Genomic DNA, 16,460 nt, shown 5'->3' on the forward strand with positions numbered 1-16,460 from the left:
CTCTCGGAAGTTCTGTTTTATCCATTAGCACTGACAGATTAAAAGAACCGATCTTTTATCTTCTTGAACATAGAGGACCCTGTGGGGGCATGGTACAAATGTTCAAAAGCCACAAGTGCATGACCAAGGTCAGTGTCTTCAGAATCAACAGTGAACTATCCACCAGAGGACAAAAAATGGAAAGTGCTTTTATGGAGGTTTGTGGGAGCATGGAACAAGTCACCCAGCCATGTCATGGAAGCCAGTTTCCTGGCTTCTTCCAAGAAACAGCTGGATGGGATGCTTGCATCAGGACTGTAGCTTCTGGAAAACAAATGAGCCTGATGGTCTCCATGCCCTCAGTGCCAATGTGTGTAACCATCTTTATGTTCTCAGGGAGTCTGTACTTTCCCTTGGGATGCACTAGCACCAGTAAAGGCTTTAAATGTCCTGTCCATTGAGCCCTTAGTTCTGTTCAGACTGGCTGGGTTCAGTACGCAGTGTGACTGACATACTAGACAGTGTGTAGTTTTGCTAAAAAATGCTTTTAGTTTAGGATGTCAGGCAGCCTTGTGTAAAAATGGAAGCAAGAGGAGATGTACTTGGAGGCTGCAACAGCAATGAATGTCTTGTAAAAGAAAGCTCCTTCACTTCTGTTTAAAAATGTTTCCAGGCTTTATAAACTACTGCATTTACACCCTCAACTTAACACCCTGCATTTTAGGAAGCCTTCCGGAAATGAGCCTGCTTCATCTAATAATTGTTACACGCTTGAAATTTTGTTCTCTTCTATTTACTTTTCTGCTTTTCGAGCAGCTTTATGAGAGCCTGCCAGCATGTTCTGTGATTTCCTGATTAACGTCAAACATCTGAGCTCTGTCTCCTCAGTCTTAGGCCTGTTCTGGTGCTGCCCAAAGGCAGCTGAGACACATTGAGCTTCATGGCATGTCTGGACACTGATTTAACCACTGGCTAGGAAGAAATCTTGTGTGACAGGCGAAAGCTTAGCTCACAAGCTGTCACTGATGGGAACAGAATATACCCTTGCTGAGTTGAATTAAATCTGGTCCACCTTCTCCAAATTGCATTTGTGTCTTATTATATGTCTCCTGCTGACCCTCAGAATGGACCTTGTGACTTTGCAGTGGATTTCTGCTGACACTTTCACTTAATGGGCATGCGTGATGCTGTATCTTCCTCTTTCTATTATGGATTCTCTAAATTTCTATTGGAATAATTACATTACTTTTGATACATCCTTTACTCAGTGCGTTGTCTGGAGAAACTGTATTCTTCTTCAAAGTTCCTCATCACATCTGTATGAGCCACTACACTGGAGGTTACTTCATGGTAAATGCATCTTTTTTTTTGTTTACATCTTTATGTTTTTATAAAAGTACTTAAGTATTTTTTTGGAACTCGGAGAGTGAGTTAGCGAGCACAGAGACTGAAATTTTTTTTCTTATTTGCTAGTAAGGTAGTGAAAACACAGATGACAGTATTGCTTAACAGAAATCCCAGCTATTCGTTTTTGCGGTATAGATACAGATGAGTCAGTCATTGTACTGATACCACTCCCAAAAAGAAGTCCAACAGTGAAAGTTATGGAATTTGTACATTAGTGCTAAAGTCAACTATCATTGGATGTGTTACAGAAATAAATATCTTTGTGGTCATCCTAGATAAGACTAAGAGCCAAACAAGATTCACTATTAAAGCTTTTTGGTTGATTAGTCACAAAGCACTTCCTACTTGCTTGTTATCACAGATGCATCATAGATGTGTGACTAAAACCACATTTTTGCTGGTGTACGGGTCTTAAGAAGTTCAAGTGGGTTTACTGACCCACTTTAAATTTCAAGGCCCTTGTTTTTCCACTCTCTCTGGGTTCTTCTAACACATAGAGCTGTAAATGGAAAGCCGATTTTTGCAAGCCTTGAAGTTCCGAGTATGTTTTCCTTTCTCAAATATCGCCTTATATGACACTACAGCATTACCAAACAAGACATTTTCAGTTTTTTTACGTGCTATTTAACAGTGCCCCCGAGAAGCTTAAATGTCTCCTCTCTCCACCATCCTTCCCATATTAAATAGACTTTTCTGGTTGGAGTACCCTAAAGTCATTACAATAAATTGGGAAATGTGTTTGCCTGTAGATATTATTATTTTATTTTTTAATAAGATGAGTGAAGCCCAGAAGAATGTGGTAGGGATTTCAGTATATTTAATCTGAAGTAATTATAACATGAGCCAGGGGGTCATGTCGTGTTCTTGCTTCAGCAATAGCTGGGGTGTTTGACACGAAAAGAAAACATTTATTTGACCAGAGAGACTGCTTAAAGTTTTTCATATCGCATGGACCCTAAGTTGAACAGACTTTGGCAGCGTGTCCCATTCAAGCTTGGAATTGGTCCTCACGGCAGTGTAACACTAATGGTAGGAGGTACAATTCAGCCCAGATCTGAGGCTTAACATCCTACATTCAAAAGGCTGTTCTGGCACTTACAGTGCAATGTTCTGGAGACGTGCTGCCCCATCTCCCAAAAAGCCTTAACAGTTTCTATTTGGTTGCACACTACAGCAGGGGATATTAACCACAATTCCAGCTGCCCTGCTGTCGTGTTTAAAGTGTAGTTTTAAGAATGGAGGTCACCTTTGTTTCCCCCCTCAGTACACTGCAGCTCTCATTCTGCAGAGCTCCCATGTTGCGAATGTGCAGTAACAGATGTGCAAACAAAGGTGCCACTTCATTTTGGTGTTTCCACTCTGATTAATGAACCTTGAGTGGAATGCGCACAGCCCAGGTGGAATAACTCATATTCTGGTTTGCCCTCAGAGTACATCAGGCAATGGGATCCAAGTTGGTTTTACGAGGTGCAGTGAACTCCCAATTTTCACATAAAGCAGGGGTGTTAAAAAGATTTGGTCCTTGAGGGACTCGGTCCTGCAGGTTTTATGGGTACTGTGAATCATCAACAGTTTAAGACCCTGAGACTATGCTTAATTTGTCCAGTTTAAACTATTATTAGTTCGCTTGAGGAACGTAGATTCAAAGCAGTACAAAAAATAATGAACCTGTGAACCTGAAATATGAAAGTTGGACTCTGATTATAAAATAAATGAAACTGTAATCTAATTGAGGCAAATGCAAGTAGTTTTCCCATGTTTTCAGTTCTTCTGTTTTCTGTCCACAGCTGAGTAATGATGTTCATTCAGATTTGGGTGAGGTTGGAAATAAAATTATATTTTCCCCCAATGAATGTTACTGTTTTCATTTCTGAAAGAGGTTGTTTGGAGAATTCATTTCAGACTAGAATTCATTTAACGAGCGCTAATACAACTATGACAAGAAGACATTTTAAGTCTTGAGCCTTGAAGTGCTGTAATATTTTTCTCCCTTTAATGCCCTACTCTGTACTTCTGTGAAAACGTAATCTGCAAATTCACCACTTGGTTCAAAAAGAAAAAACAATGCCGTATAATATCTCAAATGTCATTTTCAGTAAAAATGTTAGTTAAGCTAAGCCCAATATCCTTGCTGAGTCTATGGTTTAACATACAGTAAACCACACAATTTTAAAATTTGGTATAGTTTATAGTAATGGCCTGATTTATAGATGGACTTCCATCTGGGTAGTTTTATCAAGAGAGAAGTTGGTATCCAAACTACCATTCATCAATGTCATCCATCTCCTGCATTAGAGGTGAAAACTATTAAAGTACATCAGCTAAATTTAAAGTACATGAGCTAAAGTATAAGCAAAATGTATTTCTCTCTACTCATTTTTGTATTCTGCTGTGTTAAGAGAAATGTCCCCATAGTAGGAAAAAAGAGTCCCTTGTTTTTGTGTTTTGAAATATAATGATATTTTTAAATTAGTTGTGATGGAGGTAACTTGCTACAAAAAGCCAGGTGTTACTCTTAGAAGCTATATGTACTGTATACTCTCATCTAGATTCCATTCAGATCCTTGGGCTAGCTTTTACATTCATTTCTCTTTGGCCTTCACTCCAGTTGTTCATAACCCTACTTGTTGTAGCTTGATGATACCCAGTAGGGCATATACCATATTGTCACAACTGCCCACAGTCAGAATCCAGCCTTACGCAGATGACACTGCATTGTTCCCAATCAGGCTCCAGCCCTCTCTCATTCCAGCAATCGCCGTCGCATTAACTAATCAACCAATCAGACCTTTCTTTCATCACCACACCCTCCACACTGGGGCGGAGCCTTGGCTCTGTGGCTCAGGATCTGTGCCTGTGGCTGGAAGGTTGCCAGTTCGTATCCCGCGGCCAGCAGAGGAATCCTACTCCGTTGGGCCCCTGAGCGAGGCCCTTAATCCCAACTGCTCCAGGGGCGCTGTATAAATGGCTGACCCTGTGCCCTGACCCCAAGCTTCTCCCTGTCTGTGTGTCTCATGGAGAGCAAGCTGGGGTATGTAAAAGACAAATTCCTAATACAAGAAATTGTATATTTGTGTATGGCTAATAAAGTGATCTTATCTATTTCTTAAACCATCACCACGTTCACCTCAATGCTCAGTATTGGTTTTTCACCAAGTGGAGCCCCTCATCTCCCTCTCGAGATTTCTCTGCAATTACCTGACTTCTGAGCCTTTGGCTTCCTGACCTACAAACCTGTCTTTGACCACGGCCTTTGAACTGCGATTTGGATAAGTGCGCTCTGATTTTCCTTGTAACTCCTCTAGCTCTTTCGAGATCCATTAGTCACCGCATAGGGCCCTGTTATTCATCACGTGCCGTAAAACATATACAGTATGTGTATTTACATCAGATCAAGAGAGGAAAAGGTACAGAAATATGTTGTATAAAGCAAATGTACATAAAACATAATATATTTGGAACTACTGCAAACTTTGTCACATTGGTTTTTGAATGGGAATGGCTGTTTTTAAAGCCTTAAGTAAATTCACAAAAAGTGTAATCTTAAATTTAGTCTCAAACTAGTAATGACTATTTTGGCTATATTCATGTTTTTAAAGACCCAATTACAAGATCAGTAGCAGAAACAAAATTGATACTTATCCTCTCCTATGTGCCCTCCCCAATCTTAAAAACGTTTTCGTGACAGTATTTTAACTCTTGTCTCCAATTTTATCCAGATTAATTCTGACTGAAATACTGGCTTCTGTGTCAGTTTTTAATTTTTACTGACACATGGAAGGCACTCCCAGTTGTATGAATCTGATGGGGATGCAGAGGGAATTTTGTTATTGGAATCATTAACTTCAGGAAGTCAGGAAATAAAAAACAGCGAGTGTTGAACATGATGGATAGGATTGTTTACATAGAAATGTTCAATAAAATTGTAGATCTGCAGTTGTCCTGACATTCTTATATCACCACCAGTCTTGGATGTTATTTTTTTGGTTGCTGCTCTTTCCAAAAGATTAATGTTAATTGAATGGGACATTTCTTAAGATGCGCCATGATATAGTTCATTAATTGTCTCAAGAATTAATGGATTGATGCAGTTTAGTGGAAAATGGGGATACGTCCTTAGAATTTGGAAGGAGACTTTGTAAGTATCGAACATTGTCTGTCATTGAGCAGTTATTGATGTTCTGATGCTTTCTTCTCAATGGGTGCATTCATTGTGCTGTACCAGAGGATGTGACCACAATCCCTTATTAAGAATTACTAGCATCGGTCTATTCTGAAATGCTGGTGGGGTACAGAGCTTTTTTCTTCCGTCTTTTTCTAAGAAATTGTGAAATAATGTCAAATGCATATGGGGTCACCCATTATTTCCTGGCATGTTTGCATTCTTAAAAGGAGTGAGGTGCGTCTTTTGCCTTTCTTCGTTATTTGGGATGTCATCACCACACTCTGTCGCAGACAAACGGTACCCAAGAACTGACAACAGCTGTCACAGTGTTAGCAGCTGCGCTGTGTTAATTCTGCTTAAAATTCAGAACTTGTCTGCAATATTCCAAGAGACACCATTTCTACTTGGGCTAGAAGAATATAGCACTCGCATCTCTCAACTGAATTGTGAACCCGTTCCATTTTCCACTTTGTGTTTTTACATTTGCAAGGAAAAATAAATTGTACAAATTTATCTTTAACTCGCAATCAGCTGTTAACGATTTTTAAATGATATGATTTGGTTTTATCTGATTTTATGTGTTTGTACTTCTAGTTGCCATGGTTTAATTTTTGTATTATGTTTTATGTAGCGTTCTAGAGTTGCAGCATCGACTGTATCTTGTCAGTTCAAATCTTGACAATCTAATTTCCAAAACAGAATCCTAGTGCTGCACCAGCAGGGGCTGCCCCTTGTTCCACAATTTCATTTTGTTTTATGATGCAAATAATATGTCACTCATTGTACAGCTTAGACTTTTAGGACTTAGGGTGTCAAAAACAGAATAGTGTAATTTGCAGCTTAAAATTTGGGGTGTGGCTTAATTGATTAAATGATGAAACTGAAGCTTGCAGGGCTGTTTAACACTTTATCTACCATTGCCATTGATTTGCAGTTCCTAAGCAGCCCATAGGTTTTTAAGTTTTTGTGGGCTAAAATAGCTTCCTAAGAAAGGCCAGTCATTTAAGCCAGTCACTACTGGATATCTGGGTTTAAATATATTATATAATAAGAAATTATACAGGTCTGAGGACATCCCCAACTAAGCCTGCGAGAGAGATGCTTAAATCTGAAATTTTAGCAATTGGGCTATTCCCTAAAGTAAGCTGTGATGCATTGTACAAGATGTTCTTTTTGTTCATTCAGATGCAGTCAATACTATTTTGTAAAATTATGAGTAGCAGGAAATAAAGCATTGACTTTTGTTGTGTCCGGAGTCTGACAGATAAAGTAATTAGATCAATATTCACTTTACTGCTCTAATAATATGTCTGATATCATTGTCTTGAAACCACATTTTAGCTAAACCAGAGAGCCCCTGTGCACAAGTTGCCAAATTCTTCATAGAAATTCTACTTTTAATCTATAAATAGAATCACTTCAAGTGGAGGCAGTTTGAGGCCAAGGCAAGGACAAGAAGGCACTGCTCGCAGTCAAGAAACAGAACACACATTGGATGGACCACTGTAAAAAAACTTCTGTACCAGCCAAACCCTCAACTTAACATGAACACAGATGAGATGCCTCATAGACAGGTACGGCAGGCACAGCCATATGGAATGGCGAAATCAATGGTGCTCCGGGGGTAGACCAAATAAGTTCAGCAGGTTCTGAAACATGGCAGGAACATCCTGATCCCTATTCCTTGTGCTCTTTTGAACACCATTGGGCAGAAAGAATTCTAGCTGACTGGAGTCTACTGCTTGGCAGACAATATTCCAAGAAAAGCATCCATATCAGTTACAGCAATGTGCACAGAATTACTTTACTGTTACTTTGAGCGAACAATTTTTCCATCAGTATCCTCGGTTTTCTAAAGGCAGGGAAGAGCATATATAGTTTTGCCATGGCCGATGGTGTAGCAAGAAGATTTTCACACTGAAGCTGATTATTGAGTACCAGTTAAGGTCATAAACCTGAAAAGTAATTAGGATCCTCAGTTGACTATATATTAACTCCTGATGTTGTGTGAAGAATAATATCTATGTCTTTGATATCAGGATGGTGGCTACACACCATCGTCACCACACTTTCTACTAGTTATTAACTTGAAATGAAAACAATCATAAGAAAACCCACCTCCAGTATCCAGTGGTGACGTGAACAATATGTCTATATATGACTATAATAACATCTTGACAGCTGTAATGATACCATGATTGTTTTGATGTTCTTAGTCAAGCACTTGTCCTGACAATTGGACAACACCAGAACGCTACCTAACCCACAAGATCGTTAATAGGTTGACCTGCCTCGTCAGCAACTTTGAAAAGGGTGGAGACATGATCATGGTTGATCACAGCTGAAAGAGGCTGCTGTGGCATTCTGCCGATTTAGCGCAGCCACACCAAGCACCAGAGCTGTAAGGCTGCATTTCAACTCGCTCATTCTTTTAACGTGCTTGTGAAGCTTGGTAGAACCTTGGATATCTCCCTCAACGCTGGATAGGCAGGGACCATGAGAACCGTAAGAGATGGGTAAAGATGGAGACATCTCATCATCGGGTGATCCTAAAAAATAGGATCTAAGTCCCAGTTTGAGCTGGAATAGGGACGAAGGAGAACACCTATCGTTTTAAATGAATTGCACTGTAAAAAGATATGAACTGATCTATGAAGGAAGTGAAGTCTACTATGTTACATTTTGGGAATTGCATTAGGTATTGGAGGCATCAAGTCACTTGTAGTTACTGTGTATGGACACCCATCTGACAGCAGTGCATTGCATCGTTGCAAAAGCACTTATTTGTAATACAGATCTGAAAATCCATGAAAATCAGATTACGGTATTAGTTCTTCCACTAACATTAGTGTTGACCATCAGAGGTCTGAGAGCACTGGATTATGGCCTTGGTTTTTCAACCGCTATTGCACAGTAGGCTTGAGCGAGTGTCAATTAAAGTGTCTGCTTTTGCTCCACAAATGCGAGGATCTGTAATAGGAGACCTAGTTAGTGTTCAAACAGTCTTCTCCTCCCCTGAACTTAGCAGCTCAGATCTGACTTTAAATAGCTGCTACCACTTGGCTACCAAATTATTAATACTGCATCTGGATAGGAAGTCATGTTGCAGTCAAAAATGACATTCAGGCACAGTGTCTTAAGTATCTCTGCTGGTTAATATAGTTAATATACAGTATTTTATTGTAAATCTGTGTTAAATTTGACAAATAGGAACTTGCCAAATTAATTTTTTAATCAACATCTAGACTATAAACTAAATTTATTAAATTCTTTCCAGCACTACCCATGAACATATATGTCATTCTATACCATTTTCCTTTCATGTAAATTCAAAGGATGTTTTCCATGGAATTTAGTTCTGTAATAGCTTCTGCAGAATAGTGCATTATTATAATCCTGGGAAACTCATTTACATTTTATGTTATGTGAAAAGATTACACTTCTTTGGTGCTTAAGAAAAAAAAAAAGCTTATAGTTCAGTAATCATCCCAGAGTGGTCCCAGAGTTTAAAATGCAAATACAGTAAAATGGTATCTTTTTCGTTTCAAAACTCTTTACGTTAGTGCAGTATACCGATATCCATGGTGTTTTAGTGTATCAACCAATACCTGACAGAATAAAATCACCAGTTGCTAGACAATTATAGTACACGACTATTGATAGAATTTTTCCTGCAATGTTTTAATAAAAAATTTTTAGAAGAAATATGTTTTCTCTGGCTTAGTCTCCTGGAGCTTAATTGCCTTTTATTTAATTACGTGATTTTCTGTTTTCACTAGTTTAAACTGGAAAAGCAGGGTATAAAAGCTGCTATCCCTAGAGAGATTTACTGTGAGTAAGTAGGACAACAATCAGAAACATGTTTGTGATTATGTATTCTCTTTCTGCAGATACTTTTAAAGTAGAGAAAGGTCTGAATTGGTTTGTATGAAAGTGTGGGAAAGCCCAACTCATCATTGTAGTAGTGTGAGCACACAGGTTATGGCATCGTGTCACTACAGTCTCTCCTTGGCTCTTATTGTAGTGACTTAAGATGTATATCTACAGATAGGTACATCTATCATCCATTATCTCTACATTTCTCTAAATTTAAATGTATTGCTTTGGTACATCCCAGATATGATTGTTTCATGTTCAGGGGAATTGCAATGTTATTTTTATATTTTGTGGTGAGAATGAATCGGCATTGAGTGCGTTTCAAACCACAATGAAAGTAAAATGTACACAGTAATGTGTAAAACCTTCAATTTACATCACAAAACAGATGAAATTTCCAGATTTGTGCTAGCCATATTCTACAATTCAGAATGAGGTGACAAAACTTCTGGAGAAGTGAAAAGGCCCTATGACACTGTAAAGAAGCAGACTCGTAAATACAGTACAGCTCTTTTAATCCAACAGAAATATTGCTCTCGATTTTTAGGTGGTTTTGCCGACAAAATCTACTTATTAGTTAACTCTGCCCGCAGATCGCTTTGGAACATTGAAATGTTTGTACTTATTTACTTGTACATCACATTACATTAATCATTACAGTGACTAGTGAGTAGGAAGGGCCACTTCATGTTGCAATCGTTGTGAATTCTTGCGATCTCCCGTGGTGAGCCCAGCAGTTTGTGACACCATGCAATCAAAATTCACAATTTTGTGTTTCATTTGAGATTCGTAAACTTTTCTGATACTGTCAATGAATTTATTTTGTGAACGAGATTTAACAACTGGTCTGAGAATTTGAGACTGTAGTTCCCCTTTATTGAACAATGGCATCATTTCCAGCACATTGAAGCAGCCAGCATCTGTAATGAGCCAGACAGGCTTAGCTCAGAGTTGTTCAGGGTTTGTGTTTCGTTAAGATGTTGAGCATTGTTTTTAGATCTGACTGGATTGTCCTTTCTTGATCAAGTTCAACCAGACGTGGCCCATTGTTTTAGATTTCCAAATGTGCAGTTCTTGCAGCTGATTTGGCTTGCTTCTTGGGAACATTTGTTATTGACAAAAATGGCACTAGATCCATGCATGCTGTGTGGTGACCTTGCAGTTGTATCTGTTATGAATTAAAATGCACACGACAAATTAGCATTGGATTAAAGCTTCAGAGTTTAAATGAATTGATTTAGACCCCATTCCATTGATGGCAATACGGCAGATTGCTGCCTTAGATCCAGGCTTTCTTATTAGTGTCTTCACTTGAAAAATTAATTTTATTCCCTGAGGAGGGGAGGGCTGATTTCCTCTGACTGTTTTTCATTTACCTGTCTAGTAGGTGGGGTCCTGGGTTTCTGTTCCAGATGGAGTAGCTAATTAATGAATTGACCTGATTATGTTCTTAGACATACATACGAGTTGTTCATAAATTCTTTTATAGTTGATTGCTAACAATGTTCTCTTCATTAAGGGTACTGTCACCTACTAAACACCTCTGAGCCTGGTGAGAAGTATAACAATTACACAGTTAATTAAACAATCAGACCAACTTAGTAGCTGAGAGCTCAGGTAGAACATAAAACCAGAGAACACGAGGCCCTGAAGGAAAAGGAGTTTGAGAAGTCGGCTGTAATCCTTGTTTTTTCTAAGTGTGAGATCAATAGTGTGATCAGTTACATGCTAGTGTGAACAGTCTTAAAAACACCATTATTGGTCGCTTATTCAGGATATACACAATGTAATTTTCAGCTCCTTATCTATCTTCTCTCCTTCTCATCCAACTCCTTTGCTCCCAGCTGTTATTTAATTAGAATGGATAGAACATTTGCTCATGGCTTTTCCTCCTATTGATCCTTGGCCTTCTTGTCTGTTTCCCCCTGATTTCAGGGTCTTCAGGAACTGCACGTACCGCAGTTTAGTTCCAGGGTTAACCCCTTCTCAGGCTGTGTTTTATTTATATTTTTGAGTCCTTTGTTAGCAACCAGGCAAACATAGATAGGTTCTTATAAAGGAAAGACCTTAAAATGTGTTTGTCTGGTTGAACTGCTGACTTTTTGTAGCTGGCAACATCTACTGTTTGTCATCTATTTGAGATCGGCAGAGCTCTCAAAATCCAAGTGTATTTTGAAAAAAGCTTACGAAATTCAAATGTCCTTATTTTGAACCTCCAGACTAATGTTCTTTATGGAGATTTAACAATAATTATTAAGAACAAGCATTGTATTAGTGTTTTTTGTTGTGATGGCGATCACTAACAGATAAAAACATTGGCTTCTGATTTTGTGTCTGATAAGACATTTTTATACATTGAAGTTAGTGCTGCTTTTTTTCCAGATGCCAGTAAGATGATGGAAAATTAATGCCAGCTTTGAAAGTTTTGTAAATGCATAGGACAGACCATGTTCCTTAAACAGGTATTCTAGAATAGACAGTAAATGTGAGAAGAAAAAATGAGAGTGTTCTCACCATTGGGAATCCTTAACATGTTAATCTCTTTACTCCAAAGGTACTATGCTTATTGATTTGAAAATCATTTTAAAGCAATACATGGAAATGGAATGAATGGCCTCTTAAACCTGCTTTTGAATTTTGATGTACTGTACCTTTGTAACTTTCATTTTTCAGGTGCTGTACCAGCCCTTTAACCAACATACGGGGAATGTGTGATTTTAAAGTCTTTTGCCAAATCTCAGTGGATATGATCATTCCTTCTTCTTGAACATAAGATGCAGTCTCACTATCAGAGTACAAACAGAATTGTGATGAGAAGAAGAGAATATGAGTGAGTGAATGGTTGGTTGCAAGTGTGAAAGAGTTATTTTGCAGTAGGCATTGAAATTCAGACATTGAATCTTGAGGATTTCAAGAGCCTGAAGCACCTAGCCTGCTTGTATGGCATCATGGAAAACGTAATTATATGCCATTAACTAGTCTGCTTGTTTGCTATAATGCTTGAGAGAACACTAGTATGTATTGATAATGGAAAAAGCTGCAGGCGGAGTAAATATGCAGTGAATCACCGTTTTTAGGTGCTCTTCATTTTCTATGTTTTGACATTTTCAGAGAAGCCTCGTGTTTTTTGTGCCAGTGGAAAACACTGTGGTTAATGGATTAATTGGCTTTTTTCTCAACAGAATTCTGAAACACTGTCATTTGTTTTTTGTGTTTTTTAATCCTCCTCCTCCAATCGAAATATGAGCAGGATCAACCTCATCATACTTGATCATTTCAATTTCTGGATGTTGTAAAAGAATTACAGGAATTGCAGCTGTATGGGTGGAATTTAAAATAGCCAAACCAGGCTGGAATTGTCAGCTCTGCTGTGAGTGATATGTAATATGTTGTAGCAGTTTGAAAGGCACAAACTTTAAAGATCTGAGGGTGAACTTTGTTATTGTCATAGAGCAACACTGTGATGACCAAAAAACACAGCAGAGATATAACCCTTGTGACTTCACCTAAACTAAACTGAAGGCAGCGACAGATCTGTTAATGAACTGGTCTACTTCAGAGGGAACCACAAGTCATTTTGCATGCAACTAACTGGGAAGAAAAGCTGATAAGCTGTGAAGTTTAATTATATTAACTCTACTGATCATTTTCTTTATTTTTGTCTTAGTAATGATTCAAGTAAAGAAAGAACAAAGGGAGGGCTTAGATTTTTCATCACCACAAAATACTTCTACCCTTCACTGTGAGAAGAGATTCTGCCTGTATGACCAAGGACAAAGACTTCATAGGATAGCCCTAATGCCCACTGGTGTTCCAAATACTTACCTAATCCTTGTCTATATTTCATTTCTGAGCTGAAAGAGAAGCTGACATTTCACTAAGTAGGAAATGCTCCTCAAGTTTTGATGAATGCAATCCTTATTCTATATCCATTTCCCATTTTTTCAAACTGTTAGTGGAAAAAGCAGGCGCTGAAACAGTCGACGTCTGTTTTTGTGGAAGAAAGCTGTCATCATTAATGTGAAAGAGTCACTGCCTTGGTTCTAAAACAAGTGATTCTAACCAGCAGAATTTGTGCTATTTGTGACACTGTTCCCGTCTGCAGCTACACAGCCCTGAAATCTTGTTTATTTCTTGGATTTATTGCTACCATTCTTGTATTTTTTCTATTTGCCTTCTGCTGGAACACAGAGTCTTCAGGATAAACCAAGCCACCAGTTAAGTGGAGGGTCTGTTATTGGTTATGACCTAGTCTTCAGGTTATACTAATTGGTTTTCTTCTTTTTTCAACATTCGCTTACGTGAGAGAACCTCAGGTTTTTGCTGCTGGCCATTATTCCCAGTTTTGTTTCAGGACAGGCTGTTCGTTTTTTAGTTTGGCTAGGCAAAAAGAGAATAACATAGACAATAACTATAATTCCTGGTTCACGTGGATTATAAAATCGTAAGGTTTCATATGTGCATATGCTAGGAGAAGGCTTCATTTTTTCCTTCTTTTACTTCATAGCATGAAGTTGACCTATGTGATTCTTTGGGTCTTGCACACTGACATAGCTCCCTGCTCAAACTTTTTATCCGTGTATAAAGTACTGTTACAAATCGTAGGAAATGTACTGTACATTTGTTTGCAGTCTATAATATCCTGCTCTTCTGGATGACTTTACAGCTGATTAGTGTGTGACACGGCTACTCTCTTCTTCCCTAAGCAAAGACAGAAATATGGGGCTGCCAGCATATTTGCAGAATCTGCATAATTGCATCTGTGTCTCAACTGCATTTGAAAAAAGGAATCGAGTATTGTATCAGAATAGCTGTTACTGATGCATAATGTAGGAGAAATAATTTAAACTGCTACAAAGCTCACAGTGTTTGGTACCTTTGAAGCCATCAAAAATCATCTATGAGCAAATCCCAGCTTGGCAGACTAATGTTCCATTGGTACAAAAAGGGAAAGTCTGCTCTCGTACATTTTCCTTCAGCTATGGACCTAAAATGCTCATTCAAACCTCCTTGCATGCCACAGGATTTTTTTATAATTATACAAAGTCCCATCACTCCTTGAAATCCATTTATATTTCTCATTGGTAGTCCAATGATGGATCTGGGAACCTGTTTATAAAATGGAATAGAACACATTTGTCAGTGAGAGCGGTTGGAGACCAGGACTGAAAAGTCCTGCCTGTTTGACGGAGCTCTCTAAATCCAATTAAATATTAAAAAAAGCTTATGAAATTCAGTTTTCTTTATTTTGAGCCTCCAAAATTATGTTCTTAATGGAAATGTATAAAGTATTATTAAGGACATGCATGGTATTAATGTTCTTTGTTGTGATGGAGATTGCAAATTGATTTAAAACAACTGAGCTTGTGATTTTGTGTGTGATAAGACATTTTGTGATAAGCTATATGAAGTTAGTGCTGGTTCTGTCTCCTGGTTCATGCTTTTCTTTGCCTGTCTCCCTAGGTGAGCCTTCAAAGGAACTGGCTGCAGCAGAAGGTTATAACAGTGTGGGAGACCCGGGAACTGGGGCATGTCTCTCTGAAGACGTGGAGAATCCCTCCCCACAATCCCGACTTCATGGTGAGCATGAATTTTTTTTCCCATTCTTATGAGACGAGTGACGGAAGTCCTTGAGGACACAGTGTACTAACAGTATACAGGCACCTTTTTTAAAAACAAATTTGGACTTAATTACAGCATGTATAATGATTTCAGTTAGGCTGTGCATGAGCTTTTTGTCTATATTTATATATTTTGTATTTAAAGCTTTTTATTTCAATATTTAGTGTGTATATTATAATGGCTTGTCTGTAACCATTGAAAGCCTCTGTTGCTGAATTACATATTGTTTTCTGATGTAGTGCTGCAGGAAGCCCATCTGGTCTTCTTGGCCACAGGTAGTGGCTCAGCTTGGAGTGCGATGGCCATTTGCTCTTGGAGAGGTTGCATGAGTTTAGCCTGCAGTCTCTAAAGCCTATTTATGGAAAGACAGGATGCTGCAGGCAAACGAGCTACAGTATTTGTGTCGCATTCTGAACCAGCGTTGGGATAATTCATTGTCAGCTTTGACCTAGTCTTCAGATTCCAGTCATTCATTTGGCTTATGAGAGTGAATCTTAGAAGCTTCTAAATCAGAATGAAAAAGTCATTTTTTCAGTGTGACTAGGCAGAAACCAAAAGTGATCTGATTTTGAAGTACCACTTCAAGTGATGCTGGCCTCAGGTGACAGTATGGGGGTGTTTGGCATGTAAAATAGCTGCTTTGAATATTCAGGTGCTGAAGTACAGCATGTTGTAACTGCGTGTTGTAACTTACATTATGGAGAGCAACTTGAGAATCTAAAGACGAAAAAGCAAACAAAAATTGTTGAAAGTCCCTCTCCCAGGTAATCAAAAGCCAGTAAATGAATCTGATGCTGAATTTAACATTAGTTTTAATTTGTCCTCAAAGGGAAAAACATTCCTTGTCTATTTAGCTTGTGCTGCTGATACGCCTTTCTCCAGTCAGTCGGTTAATTGTCATTTTCCCTCATCACCTTCTTATTCGAGTGCCCTTGTCTCTCAAAGGAACATGGGGCGAAGGGGGGGGTGTCTATCCAGAGCAAAGTCTTTTCGCGCTCCATTTGTCCTCTTTATCACCTCATTCTCTCTGTCAATTCCAGCTGATCACTATCGCCTGTTCAGACAGACAAAGCCTAATGAACATGAGGGTGCAAATTGGCTGTTCCTCTCTGGTTCCCTGCTCATGAGATCCAGCTTTCACTTCATTTTGAAGAGTTCTGGTTTTATGACAGCTAAACTGGACCAGAGAGACTCGCATCAAGCCAAAACCCTTGACAAAAGTAACCCTAACATCTTTTATAAATTGTCCACTTGGGTTTTCAGCATTTGCTAAACCAGGAGGTTTCAATGTATGCCTTTTACCCTGTGTGAAAAATAGCATTGAGATGACCGTTTCTGTCACTCATCTTAGCAGGGTGCAGAACTGGTAGTTTTGTGAAGAATATGATACAAGTAAAATGGATGAAAGCAT

General features: G+C 38.6%; 1 protein-coding gene across 5 annotated transcripts in view; it reads left to right on the plus strand.

The window, feature by feature from the left end:
• Positions 1–16,460, plus strand: part of otud7a (OTU deubiquitinase 7A) — a 107,576-nt gene that overhangs the window by 15,359 nt on the left and 75,757 nt on the right. For all 5 annotated transcript variants that reach the window (XM_088641610.1, XM_088641609.1, XM_088641608.1 and 2 more), the window contains exon 2: positions 14,891–15,007. The gene's annotated coding sequence lies outside the window, so the exon portion shown is untranslated. The remainder of the gene's footprint in view (positions 1–14,890; positions 15,008–16,460) is intronic.

The sequence above is a fragment of the Lepisosteus platostomus genome, chromosome 7 (genome assembly GCF_059453375.1).
Source record: "Lepisosteus platostomus isolate fLepPlt1 chromosome 7, fLepPlt1.hap1, whole genome shotgun sequence".
Taxonomy (NCBI): Eukaryota; Metazoa; Chordata; class Actinopteri; order Semionotiformes; family Lepisosteidae; genus Lepisosteus; species Lepisosteus platostomus.